This window comes from Apodemus sylvaticus, chromosome 11 (assembly GCF_947179515.1).
Source record: "Apodemus sylvaticus chromosome 11, mApoSyl1.1, whole genome shotgun sequence".
In the NCBI taxonomy this organism is placed as follows: Eukaryota; Metazoa; Chordata; class Mammalia; order Rodentia; family Muridae; genus Apodemus; species Apodemus sylvaticus.
In genome coordinates, this window is record NC_067482.1 from 38,726,214 (window position 1) to 38,743,222 (window position 17,009).

The 17,009-nt window shown below is 37.3% G+C and overlaps 1 protein-coding gene across 4 annotated transcripts in view; it reads left to right on the forward strand.

Annotated features, from left to right (window-relative positions):
• The window catches only part of LOC127696217 (cytochrome c oxidase subunit 7B2, mitochondrial), a 110,045-nt gene that overhangs the window by 13,387 nt on the left and 79,649 nt on the right, over nucleotides 1-17,009 (forward strand). For 2 of the 4 annotated variants that reach the window (XM_052198789.1, XM_052198792.1), the window contains one exon: nucleotides 9,267-9,311. The exons of the other annotated variants lie outside the window; for them this stretch is intronic. The gene's annotated coding sequence lies outside the window, so the exon portion shown is untranslated. The remainder of the gene's footprint in view (nucleotides 1-9,266; nucleotides 9,312-17,009) is intronic. 4 annotated transcript variants of the gene reach the window in all.

Here is a 17,009-nt window from a genome sequence, read left to right on the forward strand (position 1 = left end):
GTTCGGATTGTCACTGTGAAATGTTGTTTTCCAGATGTTTGAATCATTAAAAGTAGTGTCAGCACAGCAAGCATGCATGGCATTAGGGGCATCTACATCTTCAGCTGGGGCTGGCAGCCTACTGTTTTTTTCTGATTAATGGTTCTGAGAAGGAATGAAGCATTTCCAGGAGATGACAGAGGCATTTTGGGCCAGGCCACCTTTCTCCTTTGTTTTCATTCATCTGTCTGTCTGTATGAAGCATACTTAGGCTAACTAATTAATAAGGAAACTAGGGAAGAATCTGAGCATCTAGCCTCTTGTGTTTGCATTAAATCACTATGACTTCATAGTCACATGAACATGAGACATTTTCCTTTAAGTGTGACTCTTTGTCCATGATATTAGTAGAATCTTAAAAACTTGAATATTGTTTGGTAGGCAGGGTTCATATGAAGGCTATGAGGCAACTTTTATTTTCTGATTTCTTGTAGATCCAAACCTACTGGATCTAGAAGTTCTGCTTCTTAAGTCTGCAGGCTTTTCCCCCTTAGGCTAGGAGGTTACAGTGAAGAAGGCACATAAAAATTGCCTCAAATGCCTAAAATCCTTCCCAGAAAGCCAAGCAAGCAGGTGGACATGGAATAGGCCATGGGGTCAGTTCCCCTCTTCCTTCACTTCCTGCATTGTTTCCCTCCTTTTTCCAGTTTTCTTTTTTTAATCAAGTCCTCAATGTGTAGCACACATAATGGTGCTTGCTTTTATTAGAATTGTGGAGCTAATTGAACTAAAGGAGATGTTACTTAAGGCTTCGTGGTGTTTGGAAGACTTCTTCCAGGAATATAGACTACACAGCTGTGAACTTTTCCAACAATGAAAAGTTCTTGGCAGTAGACAGACTCCTCCTTGCACATGGGATTTTGTAATCCACTGTTGTGGGTCTGTATGGAGCTTTCCCTCACTGAATTTTGGGTTTCTTATTTTACAATCTGAAAGACTTTTTTAAAAATTTTTTTCTATATTATTTGTTTACATTCCCAATGCTTTCCTCTTTCCCGGTTTCCCCCTCCCCATTTGTCTCATAAGCCCTCTTCCCTCCTCCCATTTCCCAATCACCCCCCTCCCATTTCTCTGTCCTGGTACTCCCCTACAATGTTGGATTAAGTCTTTTCAGAACAAGGGCCCTGTCCATGCTGTCTCCTGAGTTTTTAACCTTAGACATTCTGACTGATGTGAGGTGAAATCTCAAGGTTGTTTTGATTTGCATTTCCCTAATGATTAATGATGTTGAACATTTCTTAAGGTGCTTCTCAGCCATCCAAAGTTCTTCAGGTGAAAAATCTTTGTTTAGCTCTGTACCCCAATTTTTAATAGGCTTATTTGGTTCGCTGGGCTCTAACTTCTTGAGTATATATTGGATATTAGCCCTATGTTGGATTTAGGGTTGGTGAAAATCCTTTCCCAATTTGTTGGATGCCATTTTGTCCTTTTGACACTGTCCTTTGCCTTACAGAAACTTTGTAATTTTATGAGGTCCCATTTCTCAATTCTTGATCTTAGAGCATAAGCTATTGGTATTCTGTTCAGGAACTTTTCCCCTGTGCCCATGTCCTCAAGAGTCTTCCCCAGTTTCTTTTCTATTAGTTTCAGTGTGTCAGCTTGTAAGTAGAGGTCCTTGATCCACTTGGAGTTGAGCTTTGGACAAGGAGATAAGAATGGATCAATTTGCTTGCTTCTGCATGCTGACCTCCAATTGAACCAGCACCATTTGTTGAAAAGGCTATTTTTTTTTCCACTGGATGCTTTCAGCTCCTTTGTCGAAGATCAAGTGACCATAGGTGTGTGGGTTCATTTCTGGGTCTTCAATCCTATTCCATTGATTCACTTACCTGTCACTGTACCAATACCATGCAGTTTTTTTACACTATTGCTCTGTAGTAATGTTTGAGGTCTGGGATACTGATTCCCCCAGAAGTTCTTTTACTCTTGAGAATAGTTTTAGCTGTCCTGGGTTTTTTGTTATTCCAGATGAATTTGAGAATTGCTCTTTCTAACTCTATGAAGAACTGAGTTGGGATTTTGATGGGTATTGCATTGAATCTGTAGATTGCTTTTGGCAAGATGGCCATTTTAACTATATTAATCCTGCCATTCCACAAGCATGGAAGATTTTTCCATTTTTTGAAGTCTTCTTTGATTTCCTTCTTCAGAGACCTGAAGTTCTTCTTGTATAGATCTTTCACTTGTTTGGTTAGAGTCACACCAAGATACTTTATGCTGTTTGTGGCTATTGTGAAGGGTGTCATTTCCCTAACTTCTTTCTCAGCCTGCTTATCCTTTGAGTATAGGAAGGCAACTGATTTGCTTGAGTTGATTTTGTAACCAGCCACTTTGCTGAAGTTGTTTATCAGCTGTAGGAGTTCTCTGGTGGAGTTCTTTGGGTCATTTAAGTATACTATCATATCATCTGCAAATAGTGATAGTTTAACTTCTTCCTTTCCAATTTGTATCCCTTTGACCTCCTTATGTTGTCTAATTGCTCTAGCTAGGACTTCAAGTACTACATTTAAAAGATATGGAGAGAGGGGGCAACCTTGTCTAGTCCCTGATTTTAGTGGGATTGCTTCAAGTTTCTCTCCATTTAGTTTGATGTTGACTACCGGTTTGTTGTATATTGCTTTTACTATGTTTAGGTATGGGCCTTGAATTCCTGTTCTTTCCAAGACTTTTAGCATGAAAGGATGCTGAATATTGTCAAATGCTTTTTCAGCATCTAATGAAATGATCATGTGGTTTTTTTCTTTGAGTTTGTTTATGTAGTGGATTGTGTTGATGGATTTCCTTATATTGAACCATCCCTGCATCCCTGGGATGAAGCTTACTTTGTCATGGTGGATGATCATTTTGATGTGTTCTTGGATTCAGTGGGCAAGAATTTTATTGAGTATTTTTACATAGATATTCATAAGGGAAATTATCCTGAAGTTCTCTTTCTTAGTTGGATCTTTGTGTGGTTTTGTTATCAGCTTAATTGTGGCTTCATAGAACAAGTTGGGTAGAGTTCCTTCTGTTTCTATTTTGTGAAATAGTTTGAAGAGTATTGGTGTTAAGGCTTCTTTGAAGGTCTGATAGAATTCTGCATTAAAACCATCTGGTCCTGTGCTTTTTTTTGTTGGAAGGCTTTCTATGACACCTTTTATTTCGTTAGGGGTTATGGGACTGTTCAAATGATCTATTTGATCCTGATTTAATTTTGGTATTTGGTATATGTTTAAGAAAATTTCCATTTCCTTCAGAGTCTCCAGTTGTGTTGAGTATAGGCTTTTGTAGTAGGATCTGAGGATTTCTTTGAATTTCCTCAGTTTCTGTTGTTATATCTCCCTTTTCATTTCTAATTTTGTTAATTTGGATACTGTCTCTGTGCTCTTTGGTCAGTCTAGCTAAGGGTTTATCTATCTTGTTGATTTTTTTCAAAGAACCAGCTCCTGATTTTGTTGATTCGTTGTATGGTTCTCTGTGTTTCTACTTGATTGATTTCAGCCCTGAGTTTGATGATTTCCTGCCTTCTACTCTTCCTGGGTGAATTAGCTTCTTTTTTGTTCCAGGGCTTTCAGTTGTGTAGTTAAGCTTCTAGTGTATGCTCTCTCCAGTTTCTTTTTAGAGGCACTCAGGGCTATGAGTTTTCCTCTTAGCACTGTTTTCATCGTGTCCCATAGATTTGGGTATGTTGTACCTTCATCTTCATTAAATTCTTTTTTTTATTCGATATATATTTTTTTATTTACATTTCAAATGATTTCCCCTTTTCTAGCCCCCCACTCCCCGAAAGTCCTACAAGCCCCCTTTTCTCCCCCTGTCCTCCCACCCTCCCCTTCCCACTTCCCCGTTCTGGTTTTGCCGAATACTGCTTCACTGAGTCTTTCCAGAACAAGGGGCCACTCCTCCTTTCTTCTTATACCTCATTTGATGTGTGGATTATGTTTTGGGTATTCCAGTTTTCTAGGTTAATATCCACTTATTAGTGAGTGCATACCATGATTCACCTTTTGAGTCTGGGTTACCTCACTTAGTATGATATTCTCTAGCTCCATCCATTTGCCTAAGAATTTCATGAATTCATTGTTTCTAATGGCTGAATAGTACTCCATTGTGTAGATATACCACATTTTTTGTATCCACTCTTCTGTTGAGAGATACCTGGGTTCTTTCCAGCATCTGGCAATTACAAATAGGGCTGCTATGAACATAGTAGAACATGTATCTTTATTACATGGTGGGGAATCCTCTGGGTATATGCCCAGGAGTGGTATAGCAGGATCTTCTGGAAGTGAGGTGCCCAGTTTGCGGAGGAACCGCCAGACTGATTTCCAGAGTGGTTGTACCAAATTTCAACCCCACCAGCAGTGGAGGAGTGTTCCTCTTTCTCCACACCCTCTCCAACACCTGCTGTCTCCTGAATTTTTAATCTTAGCCATTCTGACTGGTGTAAGGTGAAATCTCAGGGTTGTTTTGATTTGCATTTCCCTAATGACTAATGAAGTTGAGCATTTTTTAAGATGCTTCTCCGCCATCCGAAGTTCTTCAGGTGAGAATTCTTTGTTTAACTCTGTACCCCATTTTTTAATAAGGTTGTTTGGTTTTCTGGAGTCTAACTTCTTGAGTACTTTATATATATTCGATATTAGCCCTCTATCTGATGTAGGATTGGTGAAGATCTTTTCCCAATTTGTTGGTTGCCGATTTGTCCTCTTGATGGTGTCCTTTGCCTTACAGAAACTTTGTAATTTTATGAGGTCCCATTTTTCAATTCTTGGTCTTAGAGCATATGCTATTGGTGTTCTGTTCAGAAACTTTCTCCCTGTACCGATGTCCTCAAGGGTCTTCCCCAGTTTCTTTTCTATTAGTTTCAGAGTGTGTGTCTTTATGTGGAGGTCCTTGATCCATTTGGATTTGAGCTTAGTACAAGGAGACAAGGATGGATCAATTTTCATTCTTCTGCATGCTGACCTCCAGTTGAACCAGCACCATTTGTTGAAAAGGCTATCTTTTTTTCCACTGGATGCTTTCAGCTCCTTTGTCGAAGATCAAGTGACCATAGGTGTATGGGTTCATTTCTGGGTCTTCAATTCTATTCCACTGATTCACTTACCTGTCACTGTACCAATACCATTCAATTTTTTTACACTATTGCTCTGTAGTAATGTTTTAGGTCTGGGATACTGATTCCCCCAGAATTTCTTTTGTTGTTGAGAATAGTTTTAGCTATCCTGGGTTTTTTGTTATTCCAGATGAATTTGAGAATTGTTCTTTCTAACTCTATGAAGAATTGAGTTGGGATTTTGATGGGTATTGCGTTGAATCTGTAAATTGCTTTTGGCAAAATGGTCATTTTAACTATATTAATCCTGCCGATCCATGAGCATGGGAGGTTTTTCCATTTGTTGAGGTCTTCCTCTATTTCCTTCTTCAGAGTATTGAAGTTCTTGTCATATAGATCTTTCACATGTTTGGTAAGAGTCACCCCAAGGTACTTTATACTGTTTGTGGCTATTGTGAAGGGTGTCGTTTCCCTAATATCTTTCTCACCCTGCTTATCCTTTGAGTTTAGGAAGGCTACTGATTTGCTTGAGTTGATTTTATAACCTGCCACTTTGCTGAAGTTGTTTATCAGCTGGAGGAGTTCTCTAGTGGAGTTTTTTGGGTCACTTAGGTAGACTATCATATCATCTGCAAATAATGATAGTTTAACTTCTTCCTTTCCAATTTGTATCCCTTCCACCTCCTTATGTTGTCTAATTGCCCGAGCTAGTACCTCAAATACAATATTGAAAAGATAAGGAGAATGTGGGAAGCCCTGTCTAGTCCCTGATTTTAGTGGGATTGCTTCAAGTTTCTCTCCGTTTAGTTTGATGTTGGGTTTGCTGTATATTGCTTTTACTATATTTAGGTATGGGCCTTGAATTCCTGTTCTTTCCAAGACATTAAGAATGAAAGAATGCTGAATTTTGTCAAATGCTTTTTCAGCATCCAATGAAATGACCATGTGGTTTTTTTCTTTGAGTTTGTTTATGTAGTGGATTGTATTGATGGATTTCCAACCCTGCATCCCTGGGATAAAGCCTACTTGATCGTGGTGGATGATCGTTTTGATGTGTTCTTGGATTCGGTTGGCAAGAATTTTATTGAGTATTTTTGCATCGATGTTCATAAGGGAAATTGGTCTGAAGTTCTCTTTGTTGGATCTTTGTGTGGTTTTGGTATCAGCGGAATTGTGGCTTCATAGAAGGAATTGGGTAGTGTTCCTTCTGTTTCTATTTTGTGGAATAGTTTGAAGAGTATTGGTGTTAGGTCTTCTTTGAAGGTCTAATAGAATTCTGCACTGAAGCCATCTGGTCCTGGGCTTTTTTTGGTTGGAAGGCTTTCTATGACCCCTTCTATTTCTTTAGGGGTTATGGGACTGTTTAGATGATCTATTTGGTCCTGATTTAATTTTGGTATTTGGTATCTGTCTAGGAAATTGTCCATTTCCTCCAGATTCTCCAGTTGTGTTGAGTATAGGCTTTTGTAGTAGGATCTGATGATTTTTTAATTTCCTCAGATTCTGTTGTTATATCCCCCTTTTCATTTCTAATTTTGTTAATTTGGATACTTTCTCTCTGCCCTTTGGTCAGTCTGGCTAAGGGTCTATCTATCTTGTTGATTTTCTCAAAAAAACAGCTTCTGGATTCATTGATTCTTTGTATGGTTCTCTTTGTTTCCACTTAACTGATTTCAGCCCTGAGTTTGATGATTTCCTGCCTTCTACTCCTCCTGGGTGAATTGGCTTCTTTTTGTTCCAGGGCTTTCAGGTGTGTCCTTAAGCTGCTAGTGTATGCACTCTCCATTTTCTTTTTGGAGGCACTCAGGGCTATGAGTTTTCCTCTGAGCACTGCTTTCATTATGTCCCAAAGATTTGGGTATGTTGTGCCTTCATTTTCGTTAATAGAATAGCCATTCTAATATCAGATAAAATTGACTTTCAACCTGAAGTCATCAAAAGAGAAACAGAAAAACACTTCTTGATGCTCAAAGGAAAAATCCACCAAGAAGAACTCTCAATTCTGAATATTTATGCTCCAAATTAAAGGGCACCTTCATTCATAAAAGAAACTTTACTAAAGCTAAAAGCACACATTGCACCTAACACAGTAATTGTGGATGACTTCAACACCCCACTCTCCTCAATGGACCAATCAGGAAAACAGAAACTAAACAGGGACACAGTAAAACTACATGAAGCTTTGGACCAATTGGATTTAACAGATATATATAGAACATTTCATTCTAAAGCAGCAAAAGAATATACCTTTTTCTCAGTACCTCATGGTAGCTTCTCCAAAATCGATCATATAATTGGTCACAAGACAGACCTCAACAAATATAAGATGGAAATAATCCCATGCCTCCTATCAGATTACTATGGATTAAAAGTGGTCTTCAATAGCAACAAAAACATCAGAAAGCTCACATACACATGGAAACTGAACAATACTCAATGATACCTTGGTCAAGGAAGAAAAAAAGAAATCAAAGACTTTTTAGAATACAAACAGTATAAAGTATCTTGGGGTGACTCTTACCAAACATGTGAAAGATCTGTATGACAAAGAACTTCAAGACTCTGAAGAAGGAAATGGAAGACCTCAAAAAATGGGAAAACCTCCCATGCTCATAGATCAGGAGAATCAATATAGTTAAAATGGCCATTTTGCCAAAAGCAATATACAGATTCAATGCAATACCCATCAAAATCCCAACTCAATTCTTCACAGAGTTAGAAAGAGCAATTATCAAATTCATCTGGAATAACAAAAAACCCAGGATAGCTAAAACTATTCTCAGCAACAAAAGAAAGTCTGGGGGAATCAGTATCCCAGACCTAAAACATTACTACAGAGCAATAGTGTAAAAAAACTGAATGGTATTGGTACAATGACAGGCAGGAGGATCAATGGAACAGGATTGAAGATCCAGAAATGAACCCACACACCTATGGCCACTTGATCCTCGACAAAGAGGCTGAAAACATCCAATGGAAAAAAGATAGCCTTTTCAACAAATGGTGCTGGTTCAATTGGAGGTCAGCATGCAGAAGCTCAACTCCAAATGGATCAAGGACCTCCATATAAAGCCAGACACTCTGATGCTAATAGAAAAGAAACTGGGGAAGACCCTTGATGATATTGGTACAGGAGGAAAGTTCCTGAACAGAACACCAATAACTTAAGCTCTAAGATCAAGAATTGACAAATGGGACCTTATAAAATTACAAAGTTTCTGTAAAGCAAAGGACACCATCTGTTGTTATTTGCATCTGTGGCCCCTGATTTCTTCCCAAGGTTTTCTATCTCCAAAGTTGTCTCCATTTGAAATTTCTTAGTTGTTTCTACTTCTGTTTTTAGATCCTAGATGGTTTTGCTCAGTTCCTTCACTCGCTTGTTTGTGTTTTCCTGTAATTCTTTAAGAGAGGTTTGTGTTTCCTCTTTCATGACTTCTGCCTGTTGACCCAAGTTCTCCAGTATTTATTTAAGTGATTTTTGCATTTCCTCCTTATTGGCTTCTATCTTTTGACTCATATTCTCCTTAATTTCTTTAAATGATTTTTGTCTTTCCCTTGTAAGGGCTTCTAACTTTTGATCCATTTCCTCCTGAATTTCTTTAAGAGATTTATTTATGTCCTTCATGTGTTCCTCTACCAGCATCATGACCAGTGATTTTTGATCCAAATCTTGTTTTTCTGGTGTGTTGTATATTTACTGGTAGTTGATCTTTTTTTTAAATAGGTTAATAATTTATTTTATCTATTTTGTAAATATTAAACACAAAGCACTGCATACATATAAATCTACAACACAACTATGAAATAGTAGGATATTAAACTATAGCTACTTAGCTATTCATATTTCATTTGTAATTTGTCAGCTTTTCTTGTACTATTTATTAATGCTTTTATATGTAAATATTTACTATTGAAAAGAAAACACTAAACATTGTAGACTAGAGAAGATGCTACCTATGTGAATTAAGACATGATAAAGTTATAAGCTAAAATATTAAGTCTCAAATGTAGTTTTGGGAAGATACAAAGTAAATAAATCATAATAATTGACAAAGTCATTGAAAGCAATGGATCTCCTCATGCTGAAACATGTCTTTATAGAATAAATTAAAAACATAGAGCAATTTACTTCTATTACTGCCCTTGGATATGAAATTGACTTTAATGGTTTTTTTTTTTTTTGCTTCAGATTTTAATATTGAGGTGTATCTTACCTTTTGGGCAACCTTAAGAGGTAATTGGATTTACTTTATTTTATTTAAAACATCTGCCTTAAATCAGGCTGTAATTGTGAAGTATGTATTTTAAATGTGTAAGAAATGCAGTCATTTTTGTCATTTTAATGTTCTTCACAGGTAATGAGAAAATGTTGCATAATCCTGATGGTTATAGGTAGAAAAGGGACTAATCATGACATCATGTACAATTTAGGAAAATGACAAGTTTCTGCTGTGTGATTCCTCTGTATTATGCAGGACACAGTTTTACATGGTTTTAATAGTACTGCATTATTTGTAGCTATATGTAAAATCATTTGGACTTTTGGAAAACTCTATGCTATACTGGGAAGAAAATACCAGAACTAAGTCTTGTTTAAGCCGTAGTATAAAAAGAGAGAAAGTTGGAACCATAGTTGGTTCCTTTTATCTTGATATATTAATGTAAAGTTTAGTGAAACCACAAATTCAGCTATAGAACAGGTTCAATGAAAGCTATAAACTTTGTGTTTCAGGGTAATTTATCATATTTATGTATTTATTGGCACAGTTTGTACTGTCACTTAGACACAGTACAGCTAGGGTTGAGAAATAAATCAATCTTTGTTATCTTTAGTCTCTTGCCTTTGAGATGGGGCAGGAGTACATGGTAAATAAAACTCCAAGTAAGCTAAGAACCCCCTTTCCCCTTTCAAAAGAATTAGAGCTAAAATTCCAGTTATTATGTAAGTTATATTTCTTTTCTTTTTAAAGATTTATTTATTTATCATATGTAAGTACACTGTAGCTGTCTTCAGGCACACCAGAAGAGGGCAACATATCTTATTACAGATGGTTGTGAACCACCATGTGGTTGCTGGGAATTGAACTCAGGACCTTTGGAAGAACAGTCAGTGCTCTTAACCTCTGAGCTATCTCACCAGCCCCACAATATATACTGTTATACCAATCATAAAAATGATGGACATGTTATCAAATGAACATAAAAAGATAAAGTCTTTTTGTTTTTTTGTTTTGTTTTCAGTAGAGTTTAAAATCTTGGCTCTTACTGTGGTACAAACCCAAAATAAGAACAATTTTTAGACATTGGAGTTTATTGTAATAAGGCTGTACTTCAATGTCCGTCACATCAATAAAGGATTTTAGCTCCATGGTAGCTAAGTGCTGACTGTTCTGCTGTGCCAAGGAATGAATTGTAGACACAACTATTTGGATACAGATTTCCTGCTATGGTCAAAACTATTTGTCTTGGGTGATTGTCATCATTTTCAGTCCACAGGGAACTGGTTACATTCATTTAAGAAAGGGAATGTGTATTAAGGTGGTCTATACATGAAGTCATTCATCAACTGTTTCAATGAACAATGGTTCTCTGCTTGGAGGGTGGCACAGACATTACTTGAGGGTAAGATTCTGGTACATTGGCTGTGATAATTTTAAAAAGCACTTATCTCAGAAAAAGAGTAACTTTAAAGTCATCTTCAAAATTGCTAACAATAATTATAAATATCAAGCAAAACATTCAGTCTCACTCATTGTTGTTCTCTTACAAGTCATCTCCCATATTGTCTACTTTTCTTTTATCTTTTTAAGCAATTTTGAAATACTTAAGCTGTTCTGAAAATTACTTGGATATAGATTTTACTCTATAATAGTATAGAGTAAAAATATCAATCAAAACAATCCTACTAATAGAGAGGCAGAGATAGAAGAAGCATCATTTCAAGACCATTATGTGGTACACAGCAAGACACGATCATGTACAAACAAGTAGCAAGTGTATATGGATTGTACAATATTGGACATATTTCTCCAGTTACCAAATTACAGAGACCACTGGGTGACAGCTAACGAATTTCTAATTCCTCATATTTTTGAAATTCAATCAATTATGATATGTTGGTAATATTAACTTTCTTATTAAGAGATATTAAGGAAAGTGATTGTTACTTCCTGTTATTTTTTGTTGTTAGAAGTGCAATTATGTTTGTGTAGGTTTGTTGAAACATTACTTTCTTGCTTTTTCTATGGTGTAGATTCCCTCCTTGTGTTGGTGTTTCCCACCTATTATCTTTTGTAGGGCTGGATTTGTGGAAAGAAATTGTGCAAATTTGATTTTGTCCTGGGATATCTTGGTTTCTCCATCTATGGTAATTGAGTTTTTCTAGGTATAGTAGTCTTGGCTGGCATCTGTGTTCTCTTAGGGTCTGTATGACATCTGCCCAGGCTCTTCTAGCTTTCATAGTCTGTGGTGAGAAGTCTAGCGTAATTCTGATAGGCCTGCCTTTATATGCTACTTGACATTTTTTCCTTACAGCCTTTAATATTCTTTCTTTGTTTTGTGTATTTGGTGTTTTGAATATTATGTGACAGGAGGAGTTTCTTTTCTAGTCCAGTCTATTTGAAGTTCTGTAGGCTTATTATATGTTCATAGTCATCTCTTTCTTTAGGTTAGGGAAGTTTTCTTCAATAATTTTGTTGAAGATATTTATTGGCCCTTTAAGTTGGGAATCTTTGCTCCCTTCAGGTTTGGTCTTCTCATTGTGCCCTGGATTTCCTGGATGTTTTGAGTTAGGAGCTTTTTGCTTTTTGCATTTTCTTTGACTTGTTGTGTCAATATTTTCTATGCTATCTTCTACACCTGAGATTCTTTCTATTTCTTGTATTTTGTTGGTAATGCTTGCACCTATGGCTTCTGATCTCTTTCCTAGGTTTTTCAACTCCAGTGTTGTCTCACTTTGTGATTTCTTTTTTGTTTCTAGTTCTAATTTTAGATTCTGGATGGTTTTATTTATTTCCTATGCCTGTTTGATTGTGTTTTCCTGTAATTCTTTAAGTGATATTTGTGTTTCCTCTTTAAGGGCTTCTAGCTGTTTACCTGTATTTTCCTGTATTTCTTTAAGGGAGTTATTTATGTCCTTCTTAACGTCCTAATCATCATGAGACGCATCATTACCATGAGAAGTGATTTTTACATCTGAATCTTGCTTTTCCAGTGTAATGTGTAATGGTATATCCAAGACTTGCTATGATGGAAGAATTTGGTTCTGATGATGCAGCGTAATCTTGGTTTTTTTTTGCTTATGTTCTTAAGCTTGCCTCTTACCATCTGGTCATCTCTAGTGCTACCTGCACTCTCTATATCTCCCTATATCCTGGACCCTTTCCTTCCTGTGATCCTGGTTGTGTCAGAACTTCTCAGGGTCAAGCTGTCACTGTGATTCTCTGATTCTGTGATCCTGTGATCCTGATATCCTGGGTGCTTCCAAGCTCCTGGGAGTCAAGCTGCCTCTAGGATCCTGAGATCCTGGTGTGACCAAGCTCCTGTGGATCCTGTGATTCTGTGATCCTGGGAGAGTTAGATCGCCTGGCAGTGCAGCTTCCTCTGGGTGTTGTGGGACTGGCTGCGGAGTTTATGCCCAAGGTCTACTCAGGGCACCGGCCCGGACAAATTGGAAGGAACCCATGATACTGGTCTGGTAGAGTTCCTGTGTGCTTGGGATCTGCTGATCCCAGGGCTTCCCGGTGTTGGAGCAGATGTTGGGTGGTCCTCACCTTTGATCCTATGATCCTGGGCGTGTTAGAGCATCTGGCAGTGGAGCTTTCTCTAGGTGTTGTGGGACTGGCTGTGGGCTTTGGACTCAAGGTCTGCTCAGGGCCCTGGCTCTGTAAGTTATATTTCTAATAGAGAGTTTAGTAGTATAATTTTAGTTTGCAAAATTATATTCCTGTTATCTCCAATAATTATCTAATGTTCTCATGTTTGTAAGTAAATACATTCTGATTACCATTTAATATGTTGCACCAGCCTCCTTTTCCCAGCATTTGGTCAGTAATTTGCCTGGTATTAGAACAGGAGAGAAATACATAAGAGAAATAGAATCTGTGTTAAACGATGTGCTTAGTTCCTGGTCCCAAATTTTTATTTCTTGTTAGATGAACATGTGCATTTTATACCTTTGCCTAATTTTAAATTTACTGTGATAGTTCTCTTTATTAATAGTAAGTAGAAGTAGAGCTTACTTTATTTTATTTGAAATGATACTTTCAAGCTACATTATATAAGTGAAATATATCCATTGTGTATGAGAAATTGAGTGTGTCATGAAATGTATTTGAGAAAATAGCATTTTCAGTCTACTGCAATATTCTTTCAATGAATCTTCTGATGAAGAAAGACAAAATGAGTCTACCATATGTAAACACTCAGGCTTCACCAAACAATACTTCTTACTGATTTGAAATTATTATTAAAAAATACAGTTGCCAGACTGGCATTTTAAAGATTGTCATTTTTTTCAGTAGTGATTTTGATATTAGCAACTCTGGAGTATAAATAATGAGTTATATGTCCAGCATAGACAGTTTTACTTTCAAAAATGTTTTAAAATTATATTTTATTTATTTGTGCATGGCTGTGGGCTCGGGCATGGCTCAGTGGAGGTAAGAGCCTTTGACCATGTCTTCTTTGGTGGTCATACTCAAGTGGTCCGGCTTGGTGATAGGTAGATGTCTTTACCAACTGAGGCATCTTGCCAGTTTCCCCTTTTGGGTACTTTAATGAGCTTTTCTGGTCTTGTTTTAGTGAGATACTGTTTATATCTAGTGATGCCATTTGTATTTAGTGAGATACTAGTTGTATTTAATGAGCTACTATCTAGTTAGATGCTATTTGCTAAATTACAGAGTTGGAGGATAAATATATTGTAAATTCACAGGAATATATTTCCTGGTCACTGGGTGATTGAAAAAGTAACCTTGGAATATGGGAAATGAAAAGAAATTTGTTCTTATGGAAGGAAGATTGGCTGAGAAGTCTTAGTATATCAGTTTGATAACTAAAATAGCATGCTACTCCTGAGAGTTGGATCCTTTTCTTGTAGAGAGTCTGTGCCTTTAGTCATAATCACTAGAAGCACACTATCCTGATCAAGAGTGGGGAATGATGAAAGGGTTGTTTTAGAAAAATCTAATTTATATCATGTTTATTATGTGGACTGGAATGGCAAAATTTACCTCTAACCAATAAAAATGAGCTGAAATTGTCTGGGGCCTCTAATTGTGCAGTGTGTCTGAGTTCTTTCCAAGGACAGATGAAGCAACAGTGACATGGAGAGAAGTGAAGGGTTAAGCTGAACTCAGAAGACACTGGGCCAAATGAACAGGCAGTGAAGTAAAGTAAATTACAGCATTTTTGCAGTCTACTGAATTGATCTTTTTGTTTAGTAATTGTTTCATTCTGTGACATATCTAAATATCTGCTATATTCCAGAGATATTTTTTTAAACTATAGAGTAAAATTGAGAGAATAGGTACTGAATGGTGATAAATTGCATGGAAGTTCTGAAGTATAGCAGTTGTATGTAGGTAACATGTACTCTAAGTGAATTATGCAGCCTTAGTACCCAGCCTACATCTGGAAGCAGAGTGGTAGTAGGAAGTATTTTCAGTATGTAACACTGGAAAGCGTAATATGCTTGTAATTTTCAGAGAACACTTAGGAGACTTGTTTGATAACAGCAAATATGTCAAGAAATTCATACACATACAGCATTATGCCTATATATATTTAATAATCAAACATGGCAGAAGAAAACATGACAACTGTACATTAGAGTTGTATGTCATTGTTGTAAAATTTATAAGAATGTTAATATGTAGAGAACTTTCCAAAAAGTATTGGTTTTCATGTCTGTAATTCCTATATTTAGAGTGTGCAAGCATGCTAGTAGATAATCCAGATCATCTTTTGAAATAGTGAGATCAAGGCCTGTGTGGTAGATTTGCACTTATATGCTAGTAGATGATTTTCATGAACCAATAATACTTTATGCTTTCAAAACTTACCAGAGTCTATATAAAATATAACTATTAAACATGAAGTTGATTTCCAGTATAATGAATGTGTGAGCATGCCTTCTAGTTTGGAGAAACAGACCCAACAGGAGAATCAACAGGATGGACCATAATCTCTTTGATTGTTACAACAATAGCTTATGCGGTGATTTAAATGAGAATGGCCCTTATGTGGTTGACTCAGATATTTAGATATTCAGTTCCCAGTTGATGGACAGTTTAGGAAGAATTAGGAAGTATTGGCCTTCTTTTTTTTTTTAAAGATAAACCAAGAAAAAAAGATATATTTTTTATTTACATTACAAATGATTTCCCCTTTTCTGGCCCCCCACTCCCTGAAAGTCCCTGAAAGTCCCTCTTCCCTCCCCTTGTTCCCCCATCCACCCCTTCCCACTTCCCTGTTCTGGTTTTGCCTTATACTGCTACACTGAGTCTTTCCAGAACCAGGGGCCACTCCTCCGTTCTTCTTGTACCTCATTTGATGTGTGGATTATGTTTTGGGTATTCCAGTTTTCTAGGCTAATATCCACTTATTAGTGAGTGCGTACCATGATTCATCTTTTGAGTCTGGGTTACCTCACTTAGTATGATGTTCTCTAGCTCCATCCATTTGTCTAAGAATTTCATGAATTCATTGTTTCTAATGGCTGAATAGTACTCCATTGTATAAATATACCACATTTTTTGCATCCATTCAGGTATGCCCTTCTTAAAGGGGAACGTTATTTGGGGTAAGCTTTGAGGTTTAAAAAGCCCACACTCCAGGCCTAGTCTGTTTCCCTGCCTCTCAGCTACTATTCCAGCACCAGGCCTGTGTGCCTGCTGCCATGCTCCTCACTGTGATGGAAATGGACTAACCTGAAAGTGTAAGCAAGCTCCCAGTTCCATTGTGAGCTTCATTTTTCTTATTTTTGTTCCTTTATGAATATTGTTTATTTTTTATTAATTTATTCTCTCATATATTGCATCCTGACCACAGTTTCCCTCCCACGCACCCTTTCTCTTCCTTCAACCTTTTCCATCCTTCCTATCTCTTCCCTCCCCACCTTATCTTCACCTCCTCCATTTTCTTTCAGAAAAGGACAGGTCATCCAGGGATTTCAACCAAACAGAGCATATCAAGTTACAATAAGGTTAGGTACCTCCCTTCATATTAAGAGTGGACAAAGAAACCAGTAGGGGGACAAGGGTGTCTTAATTAGACAAAGGCATCAGAAACAACCCCCCCTCCCACTGTTAGGAGTCCCACAAAACACCACACTACAGGACTGTAGCATATATACAAATGGCCTAAGTTAGACCCATGCAGGCTCCTTGATTGTAGGTAGGTTCAGTCTCAGTGAACTCCACAAGTCTAGGTTTGTTACTCTGGATTTTCTTGTGGTGTTGACTCCTCTGTATCCTAATCCTCCTTCCCCCCTTTCACTAGGATTTTCTGAGTTCCACCTATTGTTTGGCTGCAGGTCTCTGCATCTTTCCCCTCACTGCTGGATGAGGCCTCTCTGAAGATAGTGAGGTTAGGTATGTGAGTAGAGCAGAATGTCACTAGGCATCATTTCATTGACTCCTCCTCCCCATCCATCTTTGGTTCTATTCTGTGCCTCTATAGACTATTGGTTTTGGTTTCAACCCCTCCAAGCAGTGTTAGGGATGAGCTCCCTCCTGAGGTGTGAGTCTCAAGCTGGACCAGTCATTGGTTAGCCATTCCCACAATTGCAGTGCTTTCTTTTATACATGGCCTTGATTGGTGTCTCGTCACAGCAGCAGCAAAGTACTTTAAGAGTAATGAATAGCACATAGATCTCAGCTTTTTGTTTTTAGTTTTATTATAAGTGTTACAACTGAAAAATTTAGTTCTA